Below are 24,149 nucleotides of genomic sequence, written 5' to 3'. Positions count from 1 at the left end.
CAGATCGTATAATTATTATAGCCAGAATCAAGAAAACAATTTCATTCTTTCACGCTCTGTCTCTCTCTAACACACAGGTTTCATGGTCGGTTTTGCCAATTGCAAAATATGAGTTCAAGGATCTCAGAACCTATAAGAGCCAGGGCAACCAATTTTGGTATTCTGTGATATCGGACCTTGACCGTTTTGTATCAAAATTTCGCCACACCCCCTTCCGCCCCCGCAAAGCACGAAAATCTGGGGCATCCACAAATCTCAGAGACTATTAAGGCTAGAGTAACCAAATTTGGTATCCGCACTTCTGTTAGATCTCACTATAAAACGTATATCTCAGAATTTCGCCCCACCCCCTTCCGCCCACACAAAGGACGAAAATCTGTTGCATCCACAATATTGCAGATTCGAGAAAACTAAAAACGCAGAATCATAGATAATGACCATATCTATCAGACTGCTGAATCTGGATCAGATCGGATCATTTTTATACCCAAAAGAAACAAATCAATTTGCACTGGCTACGCAGCGCCCGACGTCACGCTCACACTGATTTTCTGTCTCTCTCGCACGCACTCTTTGTCGTGTCGTTTAATATTAGCGGCGTCTGCCGGAGGAGAGCCATACTGACTTAGGGCTCGCGCACACTGTAGCTGAAATCGGAGCTGAAAGCGGAGCTGATAGCTGATTTATAAGCTCTGAAAAAACAAACAAACTGCACCGTTGCAAGTGCGCACATTGCAGACTGAGCTGAGCTGAAAGCTGAAAAAGCTCGCTGAAATCAGCTCAGTTTAGTTTGATCGATCAAGCATGTTTGTTTTTTCAGCAAGCTGATTGCTGATTTTGTCCAAGTGTATTGGTTCATAAGTGATCGAAAATGGGCTGCAAAACATTGTTAAGCGAAATTACGGTTAACCCAGCGCTGGGGAATAAGCGGGATTATTAAAAATATTTGAATCATAGTTTTATTTCTGGCAGGCGATAAATTGGGCAAAAAAGTTGTATTATTTACCATTTTCATATGTCAATAATAAATATAATATACTATGTCCCCAAGTACAGTAAACGCTAGGAAAACATCACAATGTTTATTATTATACAACATAATGAATAATTGAGAAATTTAATAATAATTCGTAAAATAAAAGTAATACGAATACAATACATAACGGAAATGTGGTTGAAATACACGGAATAAAAAAAAACGAAGAAAACTTCCGTCTGTACTACTGTACGTGCTGTGAAGTAATTAATTAACAATATAATAATAATAATTATAATGATAACTTTTGATGCCACTTGAGGAGACAAAGGAAGGCAATGGCTTTCAGCTTTCAGCAATCAGATCAGCCGACAATGTACGCACCTGCAAGCTGATTCTGCCTGAAAAAAGCTCTCAGATCAGCTGAGCTTTCAGCTCCGATTTCAGCGCCGATTTCAGCTCCGCTTTCAGCTATAGTGTGCGCGAGCCCTTAGGGCTCGAGGGCTGGAGGGCTGGAGACCAGCACGGTCTCCAGCTCCTCTGCGGTGAGAAGAGCGCTTCCGACAGCCCGTAGGAGTAGGCCCTTGGCAGACTTCACACCGGCCTCCCAAAGTCCGCCCATGTGCGGTGCTCGAGGCGGTATGAAGGCAAACTCGCACCCGCTTCTTGACGCAAATGCGCGTATCGCGTCCGCTTCCGCCTCTATCTTCCTCCGCAGTTCGCTGAAGTGGCGACTTGCTCCGACGAAATTTGTCGCGTTGTCGCAGTTCACGCGTTGCGGACATCCTCGACGACCGACGAACCTTTGGAATGCCAACAAGAAGGAATTAGTCGTCAAATCGGAGACAATTTCTAAATGAACCGCCTTGGACGCAAAACAGACAAATAACGCTATGTAGGACTTATAAGGGGGCCTTCCACGAATTTTCAGAGTCGTATAGACTGGGCCACAAAAATCAACACCACATACTGAAAATGGGCGGAGACTGAAACACAACTGAAAAACAACAAACAGCTGGACTTTTTCATTTGGTGTCTGAACGTCAAGCCATGCAGAGCAGAGTGGGATTGTTGAGGGAGTTTAGCTCCTACCATGATCTAACCGAACATTTTCGCATGTACAGATCTCAATCCATTGAGACGCTGGACAATGGCATTGACATGAATCCGAGTACCGGCAATGGACTGTCCAGAGATGGCCTGGACGACTGCTATACCACCTGCTCCCAGTCCCACTCCGGTCTACTGCGTGAGCACAATTTCAAGGTGAAGTCCAATTACTTCCACGTGGGCAACTGTGTTCACTGCGAGAAAAGGATTGGCTTTGGAACGGCTTGCCTGCGTTGTCGGGCCTGTCCGCTGCGCTGCCACATCGGCTGCTCTCGCCAGCTGACAGTCAACTGCATCCCACAGCCGCAGATGAGCAATAAGCGTGGGAGCCTCAGTGATTATGCACCCACGGTGGCGCCCATGGTGCCGGCTTTGATAGTCCATTGTGGAGATCGAGGAGCGTGGGCTGCAGCAGGAGGGGCTCTATCGACTGTCCTCGACGCGGGAGAAGTGCAAGCAGTTGCGGCAGAAGCTGCTGCGTGGCAAGTGGACACCGCATCTGGGTAGCAAGGACACAAACACCCTGTGCTGCTGCATCAAGGAGTTCCTCCGCCGTCTGGTGCATCCCTTGATACCCATCTACCACAGGCGCGACTTTGAGAGGGCCACGAGCCACAGTAATCCCACGGAAGTGGAGGAGCAGGTCTATCACGTAATGCATATGCTGCAGCAGGCCCATCGCGACACTCTCGCCTACCTCATGCTGCACTGGAAGCGTGTGGCTGACAGTCCGAATGTTAGGATGTCTATCAACAATCTGGCCCTTATATTGGCCCCAACACTGTTCGGTGATCTCGACATGACGGTCGAGAATGTGACCACCTGGACCAAGGTGCTGAAGGAGCTGCTCCTGCTGCCGCATGTCTTTTGGGTTCAGTTTCTGGAGGTTCAGCCGCTGACTCAAGGCGGAGGTAAACGGCAACAACTGAAAAACAACAAACAGCTGGATTCAGAACGTTTTCTTGGACTTTTTCATTTGGTGTCCGAACGTCAAGCCATGCAGAGCAGAGTGGGATTGTTGAGGGAGTTTAGCTCCTACCATGATCTAACCGAACATTTTCGCATGTACAGATCTCAATCCATTGAGACGCTGGACAATGGCATTGACATGAATCCGAGTACCGGCGATGGGCTGTCCAGAGATGGCCTGGACGACTGCTATACCACCTGCTCCCAGTCCCACTCCGGTCTACTGCGTGAGCACAATTTCAAGGTGAAGTCCAATTACTTCCACGTGGACAACTGTGTTCACTGCGAGAAAAGGATTGGCTTTGGAACGGCTTGCCTGCGTTGTCGGGCCTGTCCGCTGCGCTGCCACATCGGCTGCTCTCGCCAGCTGACAGTCAACTGCTTCCCACAGCCGCAGATGAGCAATAAGCGTGGGAGCCTCAGTGATTATGCACCCACGGTGGCGCCCATGGTGCCGGCTTTGATAGTCCATTGTGGAGATCGAGGAGCGTGGGCTGCAGCAGGAGGGGCTCTATCGACTGTCCTCGACGCGGGAGAAGTGCAAACAGTTGCGGCAGAAGCTGCTGCGTGGCAAGTGGACACCGCATCTGGGTAGCAAGGACACAAACACCCTGTGCTGCTGCATCAAGGAGTTCCTCCGCCGTCTGGTGCATCCCTTGATACCCATCTACCACAGGCGCGACTTTGAGAGGGCCACGAGCCACAGTAATCCCACGGAAGTGGAGGAGCAGGTCTATCACGTAATGCATATGCTGCAGCAGGCCCATCGCGACACTCTCGCCTACCTCATGCTGCACTGGAAGCGTGTGGCTGACAGTCCGAATGTTAGGATGTCTATCAACAATCTGGCCCTTATATTGGCCCCAACACTGTTCGGTGATCTCGACATGACGGTCGAGAATGTGACCACCTGGACCAAGGTGCTGAAGGAGCTGCTCCTGCTGCCGCATGTCTTTTGGGTTCAGTTTCTGGAGGTTCAGCCGCTGACTCAAGGCGGAGGTAAACGGCAACAACTGAAAAACAACAAACAGCTGGATTCAGAACGTTTTCTTGGACTTTTTCATTTGGTGTCCGAACGTCAAGCCATGCAGAGCAGAGTGGGATTGTTGAGGGAGTTTAGCTCCTACCATGATCTAACCGAACATTTTCGCATGTACAGATCTCAATCCATTGAGACGCTGGACAATGGCATTGACATGAATCCGAGTACCGGCGATGGGCTGTCCAGAGATGGCCTGGACGACTGCTATACCACCTGCTCCCAGTCCCACTCCGGTCTACTGCGTGAGCACAATTTCAAGGTGAAGTCCAATTACTTCCACGTGGGCAACTGTGTTCACTGCGAGAAAAGGATTGGCTTTGGAACGGCTTGCCTGCGTTGTCGGGCCTGTCCGCTGCGCTGCCACATCGGCTGCTCTCGCCAGCTGACAGTCAACTGCTTCCCACAGCCGCAGATGAGCAATAAGCGTGGGAGCCTCAGTGATTATGCACCCACGGTGGCGCCCATGGTGCCGGCTTTGATAGTCCATTGTGGAGATCGAGGAGCGTGGGCTGCAGCAGGAGGGGCTCTATCGACTGTCCTCGACGCGGGAGAAGTGCAAACAGTTGCGGCAGAAGCTGCTGCGTGGCAAGTGGACACCGCATCTGGGTAGCAAGGACACAAACACCCTGTGCTGCTGCATCAAGGAGTTCCTCCGCCGTCTGGTGCATCCCTTGATACCCATCTACCACAGGCGCGACTTTGAGAGGGCCACGAGCCACAGTAATCCCACGGAAGTGGAGGAGCAGGTCTATCACGTAATGCATATGCTGCAGCAGGACCATCGCGACACTCTCGCCTACCTCATGCTGCACTGGAAGCGTGTGGCTGACAGTCCGAATGTAAGGATGTCTATCAACAATCTGGCCCTTATATTGGCCCCAACACTGTTCGGTGATCTCGACATGACGGTCGAGAATGTGACCACCTGGACCAAGGTGCTGAAGGAGCTGCTCCTGCTGCCGCATGTCTTTTGGGTTCAGTTTCTGGAGGTTCAGCCGCTGACTCAAGGCGGAGGTAAACGGCAACAACTGAAAAACAACAAACAGCTGGATTCAGAACGTTTTCTTGGACTTTTTCATTTGGTGTCCGAACGTCAAGCCATGCAGAGCAGAGTGGGATTGTTGAGGGAGTTTAGCTCCTACCATGATCTAACCGAACATTTTCGCATGTACAGATCTCAATCCATTGAGACGCTGGACAATGGCATTGACATGAATCCGAGTACCGGCGATGGACTGTCCAGAGATGGCCTGGACGACTGCTATACCACCTGCTCCCAGTCCCACTCCGGTCTACTGCGTGAGCACAATTTCAAGGTGAAGTCCAATTACTTCCACGTGGGCAACTGTGTTCACTGCGAGAAAAGGATTGGCTTTGGAACGGCTTGCCTGCGTTGTCGGGCCTGTCCGCTGCGCTGCCACATCGGCTGCTCTCGCCAGCTGACAGTCAACTGCATCCCACAGCCGCAGATGAGCAATAAGCGTGGGAGCCTCAGTGATTATGCACCCACGGTGGCGCCCATGCTGCCGGCTTTGATAGTCCATTGTGTGACGGAGATCGAGGGGCGTGGGCTGCATCAGGAGGGGCTCTATCGACTGTCCTCGACGCGGGAGAAGTGCAAGCAGTTGCGGCAGAAGCTGCTGCGTGGCAAGTGGACACCGCATCTGGGTAGCAAGGACACAAACACCCTGTGCTGCTGCATCAAGGAGTTCCTCCGCCGTCTGGTGCATCCCTTGATACCCATCTACCACAGGCGCGACTTTGAGAGGGCCACGAGCCACAGTAATCCCACGGAAGTGGAGGAGCAGGTCTATCACGTAATGCATATGCTGCAGCAGGACCATCGCGACACTCTCGCCTACCTCATGCTGCACTGGAAGCGTGTGGCTGACAGTCCGAATGTAAGGATGTCTATCAACAATCTGGCCCTTATATTGGCACCAACACTGTTCGGTGATCTCGACATGACGGTCGAGAATGTGACCACCTGGACCAAGGTGCTGAAGGAGCTGCTCCTGCTGCCGCATGTCTTTTGGGTTCAGTTTCTGGAGGTTCAGCCTGCGCCTCAGTCCAGCGATTACCCGGACGATGACCGGTATACACACAGACAATTTAAACTCGAAAAAATTACACGTGAAAACAGCTGCTCAAAATCATTATACCCGATACTCAAAATGAGTATTGGGGTATATTAGATTTGTGGTAAAAGTGGATGTGTGTAACGTCCAGAAGGAATCGTTTCCGACCCCATAAAGTATATATATTCTTGATCAGCATCAATAGCCGAGTCGATTGAGCCATGTCTGTCTGTCCGTCTGTCCGTCCGTCCGTCTGTCCGTCTGTCCGTCTGTCCGTCCCCTTCAGCGCCTAGTGCTCAAAGACTATAAGAGCTAGAGCAACGATATTTTGTATCCAGACTTCTGTGATTTGTCACTGCTATAAAAATATTTCAAAACTTCGCCCCGCCCTTTTCCGACCCCACAAAGGACGAAAATCTGTGGCATCCACGTTTTTAAAGATACGATAAAACCAAAAACGCAGAATCGTAGAGGATGACTATATGTTTTATATGATTTCAACCAGATCGTATAATTATTATAGCCAGAATCAAGAAAACAATTTCATTCTTTCACGCTCTGTCTCTCTCTAACACACAGGTTTCATGGTCGGTTTTGCCAATTGCAAAATATGAGTTCAAGGATCTCAGAACCTATAAGAGCCAGGGCAACCAATTTTGGTATTCTGTGATATCGGACCTTGACCGTTTTGTATCAAAATTTCGCCACACCCCCTTCCGCCCCCGCAAAGCACGAAAATCTGGGGCATCCACAAATCTCAGAGACTATTAAGGCTAGAGTAACCAAATTTGGTATCCGCACTTCTGTTAGATCTCACTATAAAACGTATATCTCAGAATTTCGCCCCACCCCCTTCCGCCCACACAAAGGACGAAAATCTGTTGCATCCACAATATTGCAGATTCGAGAAAACTAAAAACGCAGAATCATAGATAATGACCATATCTATCAGACTGCTGAATCTGGATCAGATCGGATCATTTTCATACCCAAAAGAAACAAATCAATTTGCACTGGCTACGCAGCGCCCGACGTCACGCTCACACTGATTTTCTGTCTCTCTCGCACGCACTCTTTGTCGTGTCGTTTAATATTAGCGGCGTCTGCCGGAGGAGAGCCATACTGACTTAGGGCTCGCGCACACTGTAGCTGAAATCGGAGCTGAAAGCGGAGCTGATAGCTGATTTATAAGCTCTGAAAAAACAAACAAACTGCACCGGTGCAAGTGCGCACATTGCAGACTGAGCTGAGCTGAAAGCTGAAAAAGCTCGCTGAAATCAGCTCAGTTTAGTTTGATCGATCAAGCATGTTTGTTTTTTCAGCAAGCTGATTGCTGATTTTGTCCAAGTGTATTGGTTCATAAGTGATCGAAAATGGGCTGCAAAACATTGTTAAGCGAAATTACGGTTAACCCAGCGCTGGGGAATAAGCGGGATTATTAAAAATATTTGAATCATAGTTTTATTTCTGGCAGGCGATAAATTGGGCAAAAAAGTTGTATTATTTACCATTTTCATATGTCAATAATAAATATAATATACTATGTCCCCAAGTACAGTAAACGCTAGGAAAACATCACAATGTTTATTATTATACAACATAATGAATAATTGAGAAATTTAATAATAATTCGTAAAATAAAAGTAATACGAATACAATACATAACGGAAATGTGGAATACACGGAATAAAAAAAAAACGAAGAAAACTTCCGTCTGGCTACTGTACGTGCTGTGAAGTAATTAATTAACAATATAATAATAATAATTATAATGATAACTTTTGATGCCACTTGAGGAGACAAAGGGAGGCAATGGCTTTCAGCTTTCAGCAATCAGATCAGCCGACAATGTACGCACCTGCAAGCTGATTCTGCCTGGAAAAAGCTCTCAGATCAAGTGAGCTTTCAGCTCCAATTTCAGCGCCGATTTCAGCTCCGCTTTCATCTATAGTGTGCGCGAGCCCTTAGTATCGGGTATAACTGTAGAGTTGCGGTCTCCGCAGCAACTCACAACGTTCCCCCTCGTTTATATTGCTACATCCAAATTAAACCAAGACCCATTAGAAAATTTATTTTATTTAATCAGATCTCGCGGTGTTACCAACAATAATCCAACTATGTATGAATTTAATGTAATTATTAGTAAAATGCTTTCTATGAAAGTTCTAACTTCCACTACAATATCTGGGAACTGTTCGCCCGATGAAGATACTATGTTAATTAACATTATAAAAGATAATGTGTCAAGTGAGTCGGCATCAGAGTCTAAAACTTTTGATGACGATATCTTGATTTCCACTAACGAAGATGCAGAGCTAGAACTTTCTATAGAAGCAACAGATTTAAGTATCTAAGACGGTCGGTATCCAGTCGGCTGAGGTGATACCAGTGCTGCCAGATTTTTAGAGTCACCATAAGCTAGCACCATGTATGCGAATATACTATATTCAGATTACAATACTCCAGGCGAGACGCGATTGGGAGCATTATTTGGTTTTCAGGTTTTCAGAGAAGTCGGTCGTCAGCTCTAGATTTTTGTTTCTGTTTTCCGTTTTGTTTTTGTGCGGAAATGTCGGAGCTCTCGAACCTGGAGACACAAGGACCAACAAGGACCTCCTGGCCATGTGCAAGGAGCACGGCCTGCCCTCCGTCGGGGTGGCCGACAGCACTCGTGCCTGCATCATCCCCGCCGAGGGTTTATTTAATTGAAGTTTAAATTAGCTTTTAAATAATTTAGTTTTAAACAATTTAAACCGACTAATATAATCAAAAGCCATGCCCCCGAGAAGAATATTCGTTGCGGAGGTTCAATTACGCTCCAAGAAGTGTGGTTGCGGAGGTTCAATTACGCTCCAAGAATTTTGGTTGCGGAGGTTCAATAACGCTCCAAGAAGTGTGGTTGCGGAGGTTCAATTACGCTCCGAGAAGTGTGGTTGCGGAGGTTCTGGGGTGCCATGGTGCGCACGGTGCTGACTCCCTGCGCACTAGGTTTAGAAGAGTAGATGTTTACAGTTAAAAAAAAAAAAATAAAGTCGCGTGGCTTCGACTGTGCTCGCCTTTTTATAGCAATTGGCAGCGCCGCCATTTGCGAAAATGACTTCGAAGTAGCGCAGTCGCGCCGCCGCAGGTCTGCCTTGCAAGAGCGAGAGAGATATATCGGCTGTCGCTGCATGTGTGAGATTTTGTATGTGCTTGCTTCTGAGTACAACAAATATACGTCAGCCGACAGCGCAGCCGCAGCTGGTGTCTCTCTGTCTCTCTCTCTCTGCTTTTGCAAGATAGCAGAAAAGGGTGGGTTTTGTGTTATATATTTATTGTATACTTACAGTGCCGCTCAACTGAATAGGTACAACAATTTTCCAAAGTCAAACCGCTATATCTTTTTAACCAACTTACCGATTTATATGAAACAATTGTTTGTGCATAGATTGATTCATTGTTAATAAAGCAAGAACGTTTGTGGTTTCCAGGACACGTTTTTAAAGCTATTTATTAATTTTTTCAAAAACATTACAAACGAGGGGGAACGTTGTGAGTTGTGAGATAATATTATGCGACGCGACAAAGAGTGCGTGCAAGAGAGACAGAAAATCAGTCTGAGCGTGACGTCGGGCGTTGCGTAGCCACTGCAAATTGATGGCCCTTGGCCTCCCATGGAGGGATGCATAAGACTTTGGAGCGTTTCAGGCGCTATTATTATTGGCCGGGTCTTGTGAATGACGTCAAGACACACATATGTATGTAAATGCCTGCAGTCAATGCAAAACAACAAAACCACCCAACACCACATTAAGACCTCCTTTTGGAATACCGGCGGAATCACAGAGGATTTTCCAAAGGCTCTACATCGACTTTCTGGGGCCATATCCAAGATCGCGAAGCGGACATGTTGGGATATTTATTGTACTAGATCACTATTCGAAGTTTGTTTTTCTAAAGCCCGTCAAGAAATTAACAGCAGAGGTGGTAATAAGGTACATATCTCAAGGAGGAACTGTTCCACACGTTTGGCGTACCGGAAACCATTTTCTCAGACAATGGCTCCCAGCTTAGAGCAGACGCGTTCCAACATCTATTGAGAACTCACAGAGTAAAGCATACGTTGACGGCCCTGCATGCGCCGCAAGCAAATGCATCGGAGCGAGTAAGTCGCTCGGTTATCGCTGCCATTAGAGCATATGTTCGACCGGATCAGAAGGATTGGGATGAGCATCTGAGCAGCATTTGCTGCGCCTTAAGATCGGCAATCCATTCGGGGATAGGGGCTACTCCTTACTATATGGTGTTTGGGCAGCAGATGATCACATCCGGGGAAACTTATTCGCTTCTGAGGTCGTTAAAATTGCTGGAAGACAGGGCAGCAAGTTTTACGAAAGAAGATTCGCTGGAGGTAATCCGGAAAAAGGCCAGCGAGGTCATGCAAAAGCAAAATGAGCGAAATCAGCGGCAGTATGATAAAAGATCTCGGGAAGTGTCGTATAAAGTTGGACAAGAGGTATTTAGGAGAAATTTTAAGCAAAGCAGTTTCCCAGCTGGTTACAATGCAAAACTTGGCAAGGTATTTGTGAAGGCGAGAGTTCAGAAAAAGATAGGGAATTCTATCTATGAAATAGAAGATTTACAGGGTAAAAGTATTGGCAGGTATCATGCGAAGGACATGCGGCAGTAGTGGCACCTAAGCTACGGGTTGGATCAGCCTTGTGCTTTCGGCCGTGTGACAGCTCTGTCTCGCTACCCCAAGTCTGATTTTGGCAGGGGGGAATTTGTAAAGTGCCCTGTAGCTTTGGGGAAATTCACTCGGGGAATAGGATAGCTTCTCGGCAGACCAAAATTCAGGTACATCTGTGCGTCCTAACAGCACTGGGGTGGAAGAAAAAGAAAAATAAACGCGCCACCTATAGGTCAAGGATCGTATCTGAGGAAAGAGTAATGGAAGTTGACAGTTGAAGGGTCGAGCAGAGAAAGTAGGGTCCGAGTGTCGAGGCAGAATAGCATTCGCTCTTTTTATACCCGATACTCAAAATGAGTATTGGGGTATATTAGATTTGTGGTAAAAGTGGATGTGTGTAACGTCCAGAAGGAATCGTTTCCGACCCCATAAAGTATATATATTCTTTATCAGCATCAATAGCCGAGTCGATTGAGCCCTGTCTGTCTGTCCGTCTGTCCGTCCCCTTCAGCGCCTAGTGCTCAAAGACTATAAGAGCTAGAGCAACGATGTTTTGGATCCAGACTTCTGTGATATGTCACTGCTACAAAAATATTTCAAAACTTCGCCCCGCCCACTTCCGCCCCCACAAAGGACGAAAATCTGTGGCATCCACAATTTTAAAGATATGAGAAAACCAAAAACGTAGAGTTGTAGAGAATGACCATATCTTTAAGACTGCGGAATCTGAATTGGATCGTATTATTATTATAGCCAGCATCAAGAAAACAATTTCATTTTTTCTCGCCCTGTCTCTCTCTAACACACACGTAGCATAGGCGGCTTTGCTTAGAGTAAAACATTAGCGCCTAGATCTCGGAGACTACAAAAGCTAGAGCAACCAAATTTGGTATCCACACTCCTAATATATCGGACCGAGACGAGTTTGTTTCAAAATTTCGCCACACCCCCTTCCGCCCCCGCAAAGGACGAAAATCTGGGGATATTCAAAAATCTCAGAGACTATTAAGGCTAGAGTAACCAAATTTGGTATCCGCACTCCTGTTAGATCTTACTATAAAACGTGTATCTCAAAATTTCGCCCCACCCCCTTCCGCCCACACAAAGGACGAAAATCTGTTGCATCCACAATATTGCACATTCGAGTGCACCAGCGCCACCATCAAGGAGGGTCGAGAGAAGTGAGCAAACCTCTAACACATCTCCAGCTGGCACTAATCCTTAACTAAACACTTAACCTTTCCCAAACAGAACCCGTGGCTGGTTCAGCAGGGTCTGACCCTGCCCATGGCCGTGCGGGCCGCCTTCCGGTGGCTCCAGCTGAATGCCCTGGACCAGGTGGGCCTCTTCCGGAAGAGCGGCGGCAAGTCGAGGATCATCAAGCTGCGCGAGCAGATCGAAGTGCGCGACTCGACAGCCGAGTGCATGGATGTGTTCGATCTGCAGCAGGCCTACGACGTGGCAGACATGCTCAAGCAGTACTTCCGCGAACTTCCCGAATCTCTGCTAACGACCAAGATGTCCGAGACATTTGTGGCAATCTTTCAGCGTAAGTAACCCTTGACCGCTTTTCAGTGGCCACCGCTGCTAATCCATGTACTTTTCCCCTGCAGTTCTGCCAGCGGAGGTGCGCCTAGATGCCGTTCAGTGTGCCGTGCTCCTGCTGCCCGATGAGAACAGGGAGATCCTGTACGTCCTGCTCGAGTTCCTCACCATTGTAGCCGGAAACTCGTGCCAGAACCAAATGACCAGCAACAATCTGGGCGTGTGTCTGGCCCAGTCCATCTTCCACTCGTCCATTTCCACCGGATCGGCCTCGGTCTCCGCCTCACCCCGCCGCAAGGGCAAGGGCACCGGCATGCCAGACATGAAGGAGCTGGCCGAGGCGAAGGCCTCGCACGAGTGCCTCTCCTTCATGATCGAGCACTACAAGCAGATCTACACAGCCGGCAAGGAGAAGCTGGCCAAATGCAACTTCAGCTACATGGAGGAGTCAAAGCCGGTGCCCCTGGAGGCCCTCGGTGAGGGCATGCAGTTCCACAACTGGCGGGGCTACCTCTACGAGTGCACCAGCGCCACCATCAAGGAGGGTCGAGAGAAGTGAGCAAACCTCTAACACATCTCCAGCTGGCACTAATCCTTAACTAAACACTTAACCTTTCCCAAACAGAACCCGTGGCTGGTTCAGCATCAACTCCCCGAATGACAGCAGTGTGGACATCGCCTACAAGAAGGTGGGCGATGGCCATCCCCTGCGCCTGTGGCGTTGTTCCACGGAAATCGAGGGACCACCGCGAGAGGTGCTCGAGTACGTGATCAAGCAACGCGCCTCCTGGGACATAAATCTGCTGCAGTGCCAGTCAAGAAGTTGGACGATCGCACGGAGATCTATCAATACGCCCTCGATGGGCAGCTAACAACCGACTTTTGTGTCTTGCGGTAAGTTGTGAAATCCCTACCCCCAAATATCCCCAATATACTATATATATATGTTTTTCAGTTCCTGGCAAACGGATCTGCCACGTGGTGCCTGTGTCATTGTGGAGACCTCCATTGACAATGCAAAGGCCAAGCCCTTGTATGGAGCTGTGCGCGGCGTGGTCCTTGCCTCTCGCTATCTCATCGAGCCCTGTGGCAGTGGCAGATCTAGAGTAATGCATTTGGCCAGAGTGGATGTCAAGTAAGTTTTTACATCATTGAAAAAAATCGGAGAAAAACGCTACTTTGGAACTTTTCTAAGATATTTTCCCTGCTATTTATAGTGCTGCTCCTCAACAGCATTCTTAGGATAGGACACTTTCCTACCTGCTGGAAGATGGCGCTAATCTCCATGGTACCTAAGCCAGAAAAACAACACACAGAAGTCGATGGCTACAGACCAATTAGCCTGCTCTCAGCGCTAGGGAAGATGGCGGAAAGAATGATACTGAACCGCATCATGCAGCTTGAACCTGTAAAGAAAAGAATTCCAAAGTGGCAGTTTGGATTTAGACAAGGTCACGGCACGCCTGAACAACTTCATCGAGTGGTCAACTTCGCGCTTGATGCAATGGAGCAAAAAATGTATTCGGTAGCTGTGTTTATGGACATTCAACAAGCGTTTGACAGGGTGTGGCATGATGGCCTCCTCTTTAAGCTGAGAAACATATTGCCGCCGCAGCTATTCCAGCTGGTGAGTAGCTTTCTAATGGACAGAAGTTTTAGAGTTGTTGTAAATGGAGCAAAATCATCGAAGCGCCCAATCTGTGCAGGCGTCCCACAAGGCAGCGTTCTTGGACCAACGTTATATACCCTATATACAGCCGATATGCCTTCCTCAAGGGTAATAACTGGGTTGGACGAGGACGATGTGTTGATAGCAACCTACGCGGATGACACTGCAGTGCTGACCAGAAGTCCAAGCATAAATCTAGCTACGGAAGCTCTGCAACAATATGTGAGCAGCTTTGAGGTCTGGGCTCAGAAATGGAACATAGGCATCAACAGCAGCAAATGTGCTAATGTTACTTTTGCTACGAGAACACTTTCTTGCGGAGGCATTAATATGCTGGGCTCCACACTTACGCACAAGAGCTCGTACAAATACCTGGGTGTTGTACTCGACAGGTCACTAAATTTCAAAACCCATACTACCATGGTTCGACAGTCTGTGATGGCGAAAGCGGGAAAGATGGCGTGGCTACTTGCACCAAGAAATAAGCTATCGCTGTACAGCAAAGTCACGATATACAAGTCCATCCTCAGCCCCATATGGAAATACGCACTTCAAGTTTACGGCATCGCGTCAAAAACCAACTTAAATAAAATTAGAGTTGCTCAGTCAAAAATTCTACGACGAATATGCAATGCTCCATGGTACATACGAAACAGCGACATCGAGAGGGACCTAAAGGTTCCCAAAGTGGGCGATGTTATACAATTACATGCAGCAAGGTACTTGCAACGACTTGGTGGTCACCCTAATGCGCTAGCCAGACGTCTAATTAACCCGCCAAGGAAAAGAAGACTCAAAAGGAGTCATCCACTGGATCTCCCTACTAGATCCCTCCTATAACATCTCATTAACTTTTTGTAAATATTCTAAATAATGTATGTACTTACTCCATATATGTAACATTAAGTTTAAGTATGTATCTCCTGTGATCAATTGTTTTTCCCCTTAAATGTAAAACTAGATTAAGTTGCCACGAAAGGTAGCAGTAAACTTGTTTACAATAAAATACAAATTTTCCACATGAAAAAAAAAAAAAAAAAGATATTTTCCATTGGAAAATACCCAAATAATAATTGCCTACTTTCAGGGGTAAAACACCTGAGTGGTACAACAAGAACTACGGACACATTTGCTCCCACTACCTGTCCCGCATACGCCTGGCGTTCAAGCAAGTGGCCGATGGACCCGAGAGCAAGGTCTAGGCTAAAATATATATATACATATATAACACAAACACATCCGTAAAATCGTTGTGAAAAAAGTAAAAATGTCTGATGTGAAAATAAAATTCGATTGGGGCAACGCCAGTGTGGATCAGCCCATGCCACAGGCCTTCAAGGAGAAGGCGGTGGCCAAGGCCGGCTGCCACACCCCCCGGGTCTACCGCTTCAAGGACATCTACGAGGGCAAGAAGAAGCAGCAGCTGCGCAAGTGCCTCGAGGCGGAGCGCAAGCAGCGCGAGTTCCACAGCCGTCCAGTGCGCAACTTTCGCCAGCTCCACGAGCGCCAGGCGGTCAAGCCCGCCCTCCACCGTGTCACCCTGCCGATTTTTTCGGCGGATATGACATCCAAATCAGCATTGTATGGCATCAGCTAAAAGGGATGATGGCGTTAGTGGTGGTGGTCGGTAATGGAATCAAATCCAAATCCTCACCCTTTGGGAACTCTCCAACGTTGGACTGATGGCCATCAGACCCATTTTGAAGCTGATGATGTGAATCACCACGTGCAGAAATATGTTAACCAGGCGCTCGAAGTAGTCCACTGGCGTTTGGGCCAGCCATTTGTGTAGCACCTTGCTCGGATTCTTCGTCAGTTTCAGTATGGCACTGGCCAGGGGCGCCGGAAGCGTCTTGTAGTGCTTGGAGTTCATGAACTCATGGTACAGCGGCAGCAGCAGGTACACGCGCAGGCTCTCCTTATCGGCTGGGGAGGCCACCAGCGAAGTAATCAATTCTTTTGTTACATTATCCCAGATCTACATTTGAGGATCGGATCGGATCACAGAGGGATCAAAGATGGGTGGGGTGGAGGGACTGGTGATTGGGGATTCAAGGCTGTCATGGAAGATGTACGCACCACCTGCTTGATGCTCTCGTTCTCCACACTTCGTAGATGATCGAATGCCACCTCGGCGGCCTTCAGATCCAGTCCATAATTGCGTGCAGAGCAGCCAAAATGCTCGTCGCTCGAGAGCAGAAACGAGCCGTTCAGGCACGCCTGACCCTTGAAGATCACCTCCATGCACTGCAGAAGATCCAGGTCGCTCTGCTTGATATGCGCGCACTGCTGTGTGGCCTCTGCCGTCAGCAAAAGGATCTGGGACTTGGGGCTGCAACAAAGAGAAAGAAAATAGCATTAGTTTCGTTTTTGCAGCAGAAGTCTCTCGAGTCTTTGTCCCACTTGTAGCTGCGCAAATTCTCGGGCGGCACCTTTGTCACGTAGAGAGTGGTCGTCACAATCGACTGATCTCCGCCGGAGAAGATTTTCCGAATGACCACCGATTCATCGGCCCCTTCGCTGGACTCCATCAATGCGGAGCCACTGGGCGAGACCCAGGGACCGATGACCACCTTGGGCAGCGTCTGACTTATAGTGTTTCGCGTTGCCCGGAGGCGCCCAAACCAAAGCTATACACTCGACCGCCGGAGGGGACCAGCGCGAGCGTGTGCCGATTGCCGCAGACTACCTGGGTGATGGTGCTGCCCATCAGTTCTATGACCATGCGGGGTATCATCTCGTTGTAGCTGACGCCATGCCCCAGCTGGCCGTAGTTTCCAGCACCGAAGGTGAAGACGCCTCCCTCGTTGGTGAGGAACACGGAATACTCGTCACCGCAGGTCACGAATCTCACGCCCAGCGTGCGCATTGTCTTCAGTTGCGAGGGATACGTACGATTCTGCTCGTCATTGAGCCCCAGCTGGCCGCAAGTCTTGCCCCAGCCGAACACTGCACTGGACTTGGAGATGAGGTAAGAATGGTTGCCCCCACATGCGATGGTGGCCAGTGGGATGCCCAAGATGGTCGTCAGCTGCAGAGGGGCATTGGAGTGCGGCAGAGCTCGGATATCCCGGCACCATCACGATCGCCTTTCTTTATTTGAAGCCGCCAGAAATGTTCACTATTATATTGTGTAAATGATTATCTATGAAAGTGGACTACTGCTTATCACCCAAGAGTAATATTGACGTGTCTCTGTATATTTTTGATCTGGAGGTTTGGGTCATTGGTTCAGGTATCGCCCATACCTTCACCATACGCATTCCAAACTTCGTGTGAGTCTGTAGATGTAGCTAATACCAAAGGCTCAAGAATTGATGTCCATGCGGAACGGACAGAAGATAACAAAAGTCCAAAAAGTAACAAAAAAATTGTTAACTAGGAACCAACAATTTTTTTTTTTTTAACACAGAATTTCTGATTTTTTTTTCCGAAAATAAAAACTTAAATTTTGGATGCTCCCCACTCGAGGCCTGGAGACTGAATGAATATTTTCCAAATTATTTTCCATTCCTCAATTTTTTCTATGCTTTTGTTCGATTCCACAGCCGACTACATGTATCCCAGGTCTTATGCCCGGTACGCATTTTCGAGTTTAGTTGAAAGAGATTACAAAACACGATTAATGAAATTTACATACTAAACGGCGACATACGTGGCCTTTTGGTGGGCAACTCGTGGAAAAGCTGGTGGTGATCGCTATTTCCGCAGGCCGCAATCACCTGCCCGTTGGCAGTGAGGAAGAGCGTGTGGCGATGTCCGCAGGCAATCTGTTGCACCGGCGAATCGGGCTTAAACTCTATCTGACTAGGTACAAGGATCTGCAGACGAACAAAACAAGAAAATCAAGCCCGACAGTTTGTTAGTGGGGTATCCAAATGTATTCCATTCCTTGTGTGCTTGTGCACAAGACTCACCTGGTCATTCTCGATGCCACCAAGTCCCAATTGACCGTGTGAGGCGTCGCCCCAGCAATACAGGGCCATGGCTTTTCGTTGCACTTGATTGTTAACTGAAATTTATTATACCCGATACTCAAAATGAGTATTGGGGTATATTAGATTTGTGGTAAAAGTGGATGTGTGTAACGTCCAGAAGGAATCGTTTCCGACCCCATAAAGTATATATATTCTTGATCAGCATCAATAGCCGAGTCGATTGAGCCCTGTCTGTCTGTCCGTCCGTCCGTCTGTCCGTCTGTCCTTCCCCTTCAGCGCCTAGTGCTCAAAGACTATAAGAGCTAGAGCAACGATGTTTTGGATCCAGACTTCTGTGATATGTCACTGCTACAAAAATATTTCAAAACTTCGCCCCGCCCACTTCCGCCCCCACAAAGGACGAAAATCTGTGGCATCCACAATTTTAAAGATATGAGAAAACCAAAAACGTAGAGTTGTAGAGAATGACCATATCTTTAAGACTGCGGAATCTGAATTGGATCGTATTATTATTATAGCCAGCATCAAGAAAACAATTTCATTTTTTCTCGCCCTGTCTCTCTCTAACACACACGTAGCATAGGCGGCTTTGCTTAGAGTAAAACATTAGCGCCTAGATCTCGGAGACTACAAAAGCTAGAGCAACCAAATTTGGTATCCACACTCCTAATATATCGGACCGAGACGAGTTTGTTTCAAAATTTCGCCACACCCCCTTCCGCCCCCGCAAAGGACGAAAATCTGGGGATATTCAAAAATCTCAGAGACTATTAAGGCTAGAGTAACCAAATTTGGTATCCGCACTCCTGTTAGATCTTACTATAAAACGTGTATCTCAAAATTTCGCCCCACCCCCTTCCGCCCACACAAAGGACGAAAATCTGTTGCATCCACAGTATTGCACATTCGAGAAAACTAAAAACGCAGAATCATAGATAATGACCATATCTATCAGATTGCTGAATCTGGATCAGATCAGATCATTTTTATAGCCAATAGGAACAAATCAATTTGCAGTGGCTACGCAGCGCCCGACGTCACGCTCAGACTGATTTTCTGTCTCTCTCGCACGCACTCTTTGTCGTGTCGTTTAAGATTAGCGGCGTCTGCCGGAGGAGAGCCATACTGACTTAGTATCGGGTATAACTGTAGAGTTGCGGTCTCCGCAGCAACTCACAACGTTCCCCCTCGTTTATATTGCTACATCCAAATTAAACCAAGACCCATTAGAAAATTTATTTTATTTAATCAGATCTCGCGGTGTTACCAACAATAATCCAACTATGTATGAATTTAATGTAATTATTAGTAAAATGCTTTCTATGAAAGTTCTAACTTCCACTACAATATCTGGGAACTGTTCGCCCGATGAAGATACTATGTTAATTAACATTATAAAAGATAATGTGTCAAGTGAGTCGGCATCAGAGTCTAAAACTTTTGATGACGATATCTTGATTTCCACTAACGAAGATGCAGAGCTAGAACTTTCTATAGAAGCAACAGATTTAAGTATCTAAGACGGTCGGTATCCAGTCGGCTGAGGTGATACCAGTGCTGCCAGATTTTTAGAGTCACCATAAGCTAGCACCATGTATGCGAATATACTATATTCAGATTACAATACTCCAGGCGAGACGCGATTCGGAGCATTATTTGGTTTTCAGGTTTTCAGAGAAGTCGGTCGTCAGCTCTAGATTTTTGTTTCTGTTTTCCGTTTTGTTTTTGTGCGGAAATGTCGGAGCTCTCGAACCTGGAGACACAAGGACCAACAAGGACCTCCTGGCCATGTGCAAGGAGCACGGCCTGCCCTCCGTCGGGGTGGCCGACAGCACTCGTGCCTGCATCATACCCGCCGAGGGTTTATTTAATTGAAGTTTAAATTAGCTTTTAAATAATTTAGTTTTAAACAATTTAAACCGACTAATATAATCAAAAGCCATGCCCCGAGAAGAATATTCGTTGCGGAGGTTCAATTACGCTCCAAGAAGTGTGGTTGCGGAGGTTCAATTACGCTCCAAGAATTTTGGTTGCGGAGGTTCAATAACGCTCCAAGAAGTGTGGTTGCGGAGGTTCAATTACGCTCCGAGAAGTGTGGTTGCGGAGGTTCTGGGGTGCCATGGTGCGCACGGTGCTGACTCCCTGCGCACTAGGTTTAGAAGAGTAGATGTTTACAGTTAAAAAAAAAAAAATAAAGTCGCGTGGCTTCGACTGTGCTCGCCTTTTTATAGCAATTGGCAGCGCCGCCATTTGCGAAAATGACTTCGAAGTAGCGCAGTCGCGCCGCCGCAGGTCTGCCTTGCAAGAGCGAGAGAGATATATCGGCTGTCGCTGCATGTGTGAGATTTTGTATGCGCTTGCTTCTGAGTACAACAAAAATACGTCAGCCGACAGTGCAGCCGCAGCTGGTGTCTCTCTGTCTCTCTCTCTCTGCTTTTGCAAGATAGCAGAAAAGGGTGGGTTTTGTGTTATATATTTATTGTATACTTACAGTGCCGCTCAACTGAATAGGTTCAACAATTTTCCAAAGTCAAACCGCTATATCATTTTAACCAACTTACCGATTTATATGAAACAATTGTTTGTGCATAGATTGATTCATTGTTAATAAAGCAAGAAAGTTTGTGGTTTACAGGACACGTTTTTAAAGCTATTTATTAATTTTTTCAAAAACATTACAAACGAGGGGGAACGTTGTGAGTTGCTGCGGACACCGCAACTCTACAGTTATACCCGATACTAAGTCAGTTTGGCTCTCCTGCGGCAGACGCCGCTAATATTGAACCACACGACAAAGAGTGCGTGCGAGAGAGACAGAAAATCAGTCTGAGCGTAACGTCGGGCGCTGCGTAGCCACAGAAAATTGATTTCTTGCTTTGGCTACAAAAATGATCCGATCTGATCCAGATTCAGCAATATGATAGATATGGTCATTATCTATGATTCTGCGTTTTTAGTTTTCTCGAGTGTGCAATATTGTGGATGCAACAGATTTTCGTCCTTTGTGTGGGCGGAAGGGGGTGGGGCGAAATTCTGAGATATACGTTTTATAGTGAGATTTAACAGGAGTGCGGATACCAAAGTTGGTTACTCTAGTCTCTGGTTAGTCTCTGAGATTTGTGGATGCCCCATATTTTCGTCCTTTGCGGGGGCGGAAATGGGCGGGGCAAAGTTTTGAAATATACTTGTAGCAGTGACATATCACAGAAGTCCGGATATATAACGTCGTTGCTCTAGCTCTTATAGTCCTGAGCACTAGGCGCTGATAGGGACGGACAGACGGACAGACAGACAGGGCTCAATCGACTCGGCTATGGATGCTGATCAAGAATATATGTACTTTATGGGGTCGGAAACGATTCCTTCTGGACGTTACACACATCCACTTTTACCACAAATCTAATATACCCCAATACTCATTTTGAGTATCGGGTATACAAATTTAAAAATGCACTTGCACTTTTAAAAATCAAAGTAGAAGCGGGAAGCGCTCTCTATTGTGCTGAGCGTAAAACAAGACCCGAAGAGAGAGTTTTCGGACTAGACTAGACTAGACTAGAAAAAACCCAATTTTTTTGTGTGTCAATGTATGGTAGCTGCATGACAAAAAAAAACGAGGGGGAACGTTAACGTTCACAATATATTGTGTGCAAAAATGTTCTCTCTTCGTGTGGCTCATGATGACGCGTCAGTACCCGAACGCCAGACCCGAAGTCTTCATTGTCGCCAGTAAATAAGACGAATGCGCAGTCGCAGCGACGCAGCAGAATGGCTACTGCGACATTGCAGCCTATAAAAGACGTGCGCTTAGTTCATTTTGGGACTTTTTTCGCAAATTTGTCCAACCTTCGGGTCTGCCAGCATCATCGGCACACTTTCTGTGCCACACTCGGAGCACCAGTCTTCAGTCCCATGGCCTCGAGGCCAAACTATAGCCTCGACGCATGATTCGTGGTGTCCGAAAAGTCCATCCTCCAGTTTTCTGGGGTATCTGCTTAAAAATCCCGTTGAGGCGCTTCTTGCGTTGCGCATGCGCGCCTTGGACACCGTGTCGCACTTCATATTTGTCAGTTTATTAAGCCACTCCCTCGCGTATTGGTACTCATGCGAGTTGCGGTGGAATGCCTCCTACGGTTTGCGGCTGCGGTCCCGCATCACAAACAAATCACTGATCAGGAGATTTGCCATGTCCTCGTTAACCGTTGAACCTTTCTTTTTATTGTCACGTCAGCTTGGGTTGACGGTATCCCTGGATCATTCTTTTTCTCGTCAGCTTTGGTCAAATCCTGCGTCAATTTCGGTGTCATCGTATCGCGGCTGCCTACCTTACTCTGAGGTCCTATGTTCGGTTTTGAACTTTTTTGGAGTTGTCTCTGAAACATTCTCCTTTTTCTTGCCAGCTTTGTCCTCCTTCTTGGAGTCCCTCGCCTTCGATTATTGACGTGGTATGTTTCTATCTTTATTGATCATATATGAATTATTCTTTTATTTGAAAATATGCCAACTTATGCAGGGCAATTAATGTTTATAAAGGCTTCATATATATATATATATGTACATATATATTACTTCTATATATAAGCCTTATTTTAGTCAATGGTTTTTTTTTAGTCAGAGCGACCTAGTCCCATTCCTGTTCATCTTCTACAGTTGAAGCTTCCTGGATGACATTTCCACTTCCGCGAACATCATAGCCACCAAACTGGGCCCCGCAACCGCCATGGCCACCGACACCACTCAAAACGCGTAGAAAATCGGGCACTACCTGCTCAGATCCCTCAAGAATTTTCACCAGATCTGTGGCCACGCCCGAATCCTGCTCGGGATCAAAGAACGAAGTGGCCCGACCATAATTTCATACACGCCCGGTGCGTCCAATACGATGAACATAGTCATCAATGGTCTTGGGCATATCGTAGTTAACGACATGCTTGACGTTCTTAATATCTAGACCACGAGAAGCAACCGATGAGCACTTTCATCTTGCCAGTCTTAAAGTCGCGCAGAGCCTGTTCGCGCTGACTCTGTAGTCGATCGCCATGAATCGAAGTTGTGGGATGCTCGGTTTCCGACAAATACGAGGCCAGAAAATCGGCCAGTAATCGGTTACTGCAGTAACCAGAACTAATATGTTGCAACTGAAGGAAAGTTCTGGGGGTAGTTCTCTCGGGAGATTTTAGGGATATTTTTAGAGAAAGTTCTGTCCATGTCGACGTTGCCTGAAATGGAGTTTCTTTTTTCACAAATTAAGTTCCTTGCTAGGGAAAACACTCTTTCGGAGGAAGCTGAGCATCTGGTGTTGCAAATATTTTGCAGATTTATTTATATAATATTCGGAGCTGCGATTGGTTTTCATTCCACCAGTGCAAAACATTGAAGTCGTCTTTCATAGGTATACTCGTATATTGGATTACGCCACTATTTCCCTTGTCAAGACTTCTTCGTCTGACTGTCCTGAAGGTGGTTCGATAAAATCAGCTAAAAACTCCTCGCATTTATTTGAACGAATCGCCGACAGGGGTATGTTTTCCTTGTCATCAGCGAAAAACGATCGCATCATATTTTTACACTCTTCAATAGTGAGAGTTCTATCCACTTGTATCAATTGATTTGTTAGAAGGCATAAAAGTAACGCAATTCATTTATAATTCTTTGAGTACTTTAAAAGAGTACTGAGTCGCTATGCATGCTCAAGGACCAGTTCTTGACCAATTTTTGTTCAATATCTTTGTCTGAAATAGAGTCTTTGATGAACTTTTGAAAAGCATGAATGCATAGTCGCATAGTCGAATATTTTTCCGACTTCAAGAACTATTGAAAAATATACATATACAAGGCACGCAGCCTCTTGTACAGTACAGCGCACACCAATACACTCTTGCAGCTTCCCAGCAAACCAAACGCTCACAAATGATATCGCATACGAGTCAAATGCGAGACTTAACCCGACAAAACGCTCGCATTCGGACCCGCATATGATAGAAATATGATACTTGTGTCGTTCAGTTTGTGGCAGTGAAAGTATCATTTATGATAGCTCGCAAAGGAATCGTTTGCGAGCCTTTTGCGATATCATTTATGAGCCTTTTGCGATATCATTTGTGAGCCTTTTGCGATATCATTTATGAGTCGTTTTTAATATAAAATAATATC

General features: G+C 46.8%; 4 pseudogenes; 2 read left to right on the top strand and 2 right to left on the bottom strand.

Annotated features, from left to right (window-relative positions):
• The first annotated feature begins 1,943 nt into the window (after positions 1 to 1,943).
• On the top strand, positions 1,944 to 6,293 carry LOC108153836 (annotated as a pseudogene).
• A 2,504-nt stretch (positions 6,294 to 8,797) lies between these two features.
• LOC117186838 lies at positions 8,798 to 15,277 on the top strand (annotated as a pseudogene).
• Positions 15,277 to 18,044, bottom strand: LOC117186836 (annotated as a pseudogene).
• A 4,551-nt stretch (positions 18,045 to 22,595) lies between these two features.
• On the bottom strand, positions 22,596 to 24,024 carry LOC117186807 (annotated as a pseudogene).
• Between the last annotated feature and the right edge of the window lie 125 nt (positions 24,025 to 24,149).

This window comes from Drosophila miranda, chromosome XL (assembly GCF_003369915.1).
Source record: "Drosophila miranda strain MSH22 chromosome XL, D.miranda_PacBio2.1, whole genome shotgun sequence".
NCBI lineage: Eukaryota > Metazoa > Arthropoda > Insecta > Diptera > Drosophilidae > Drosophila > Drosophila miranda.
This window is presented reverse-complemented; position numbering and strand designations above follow the sequence as displayed.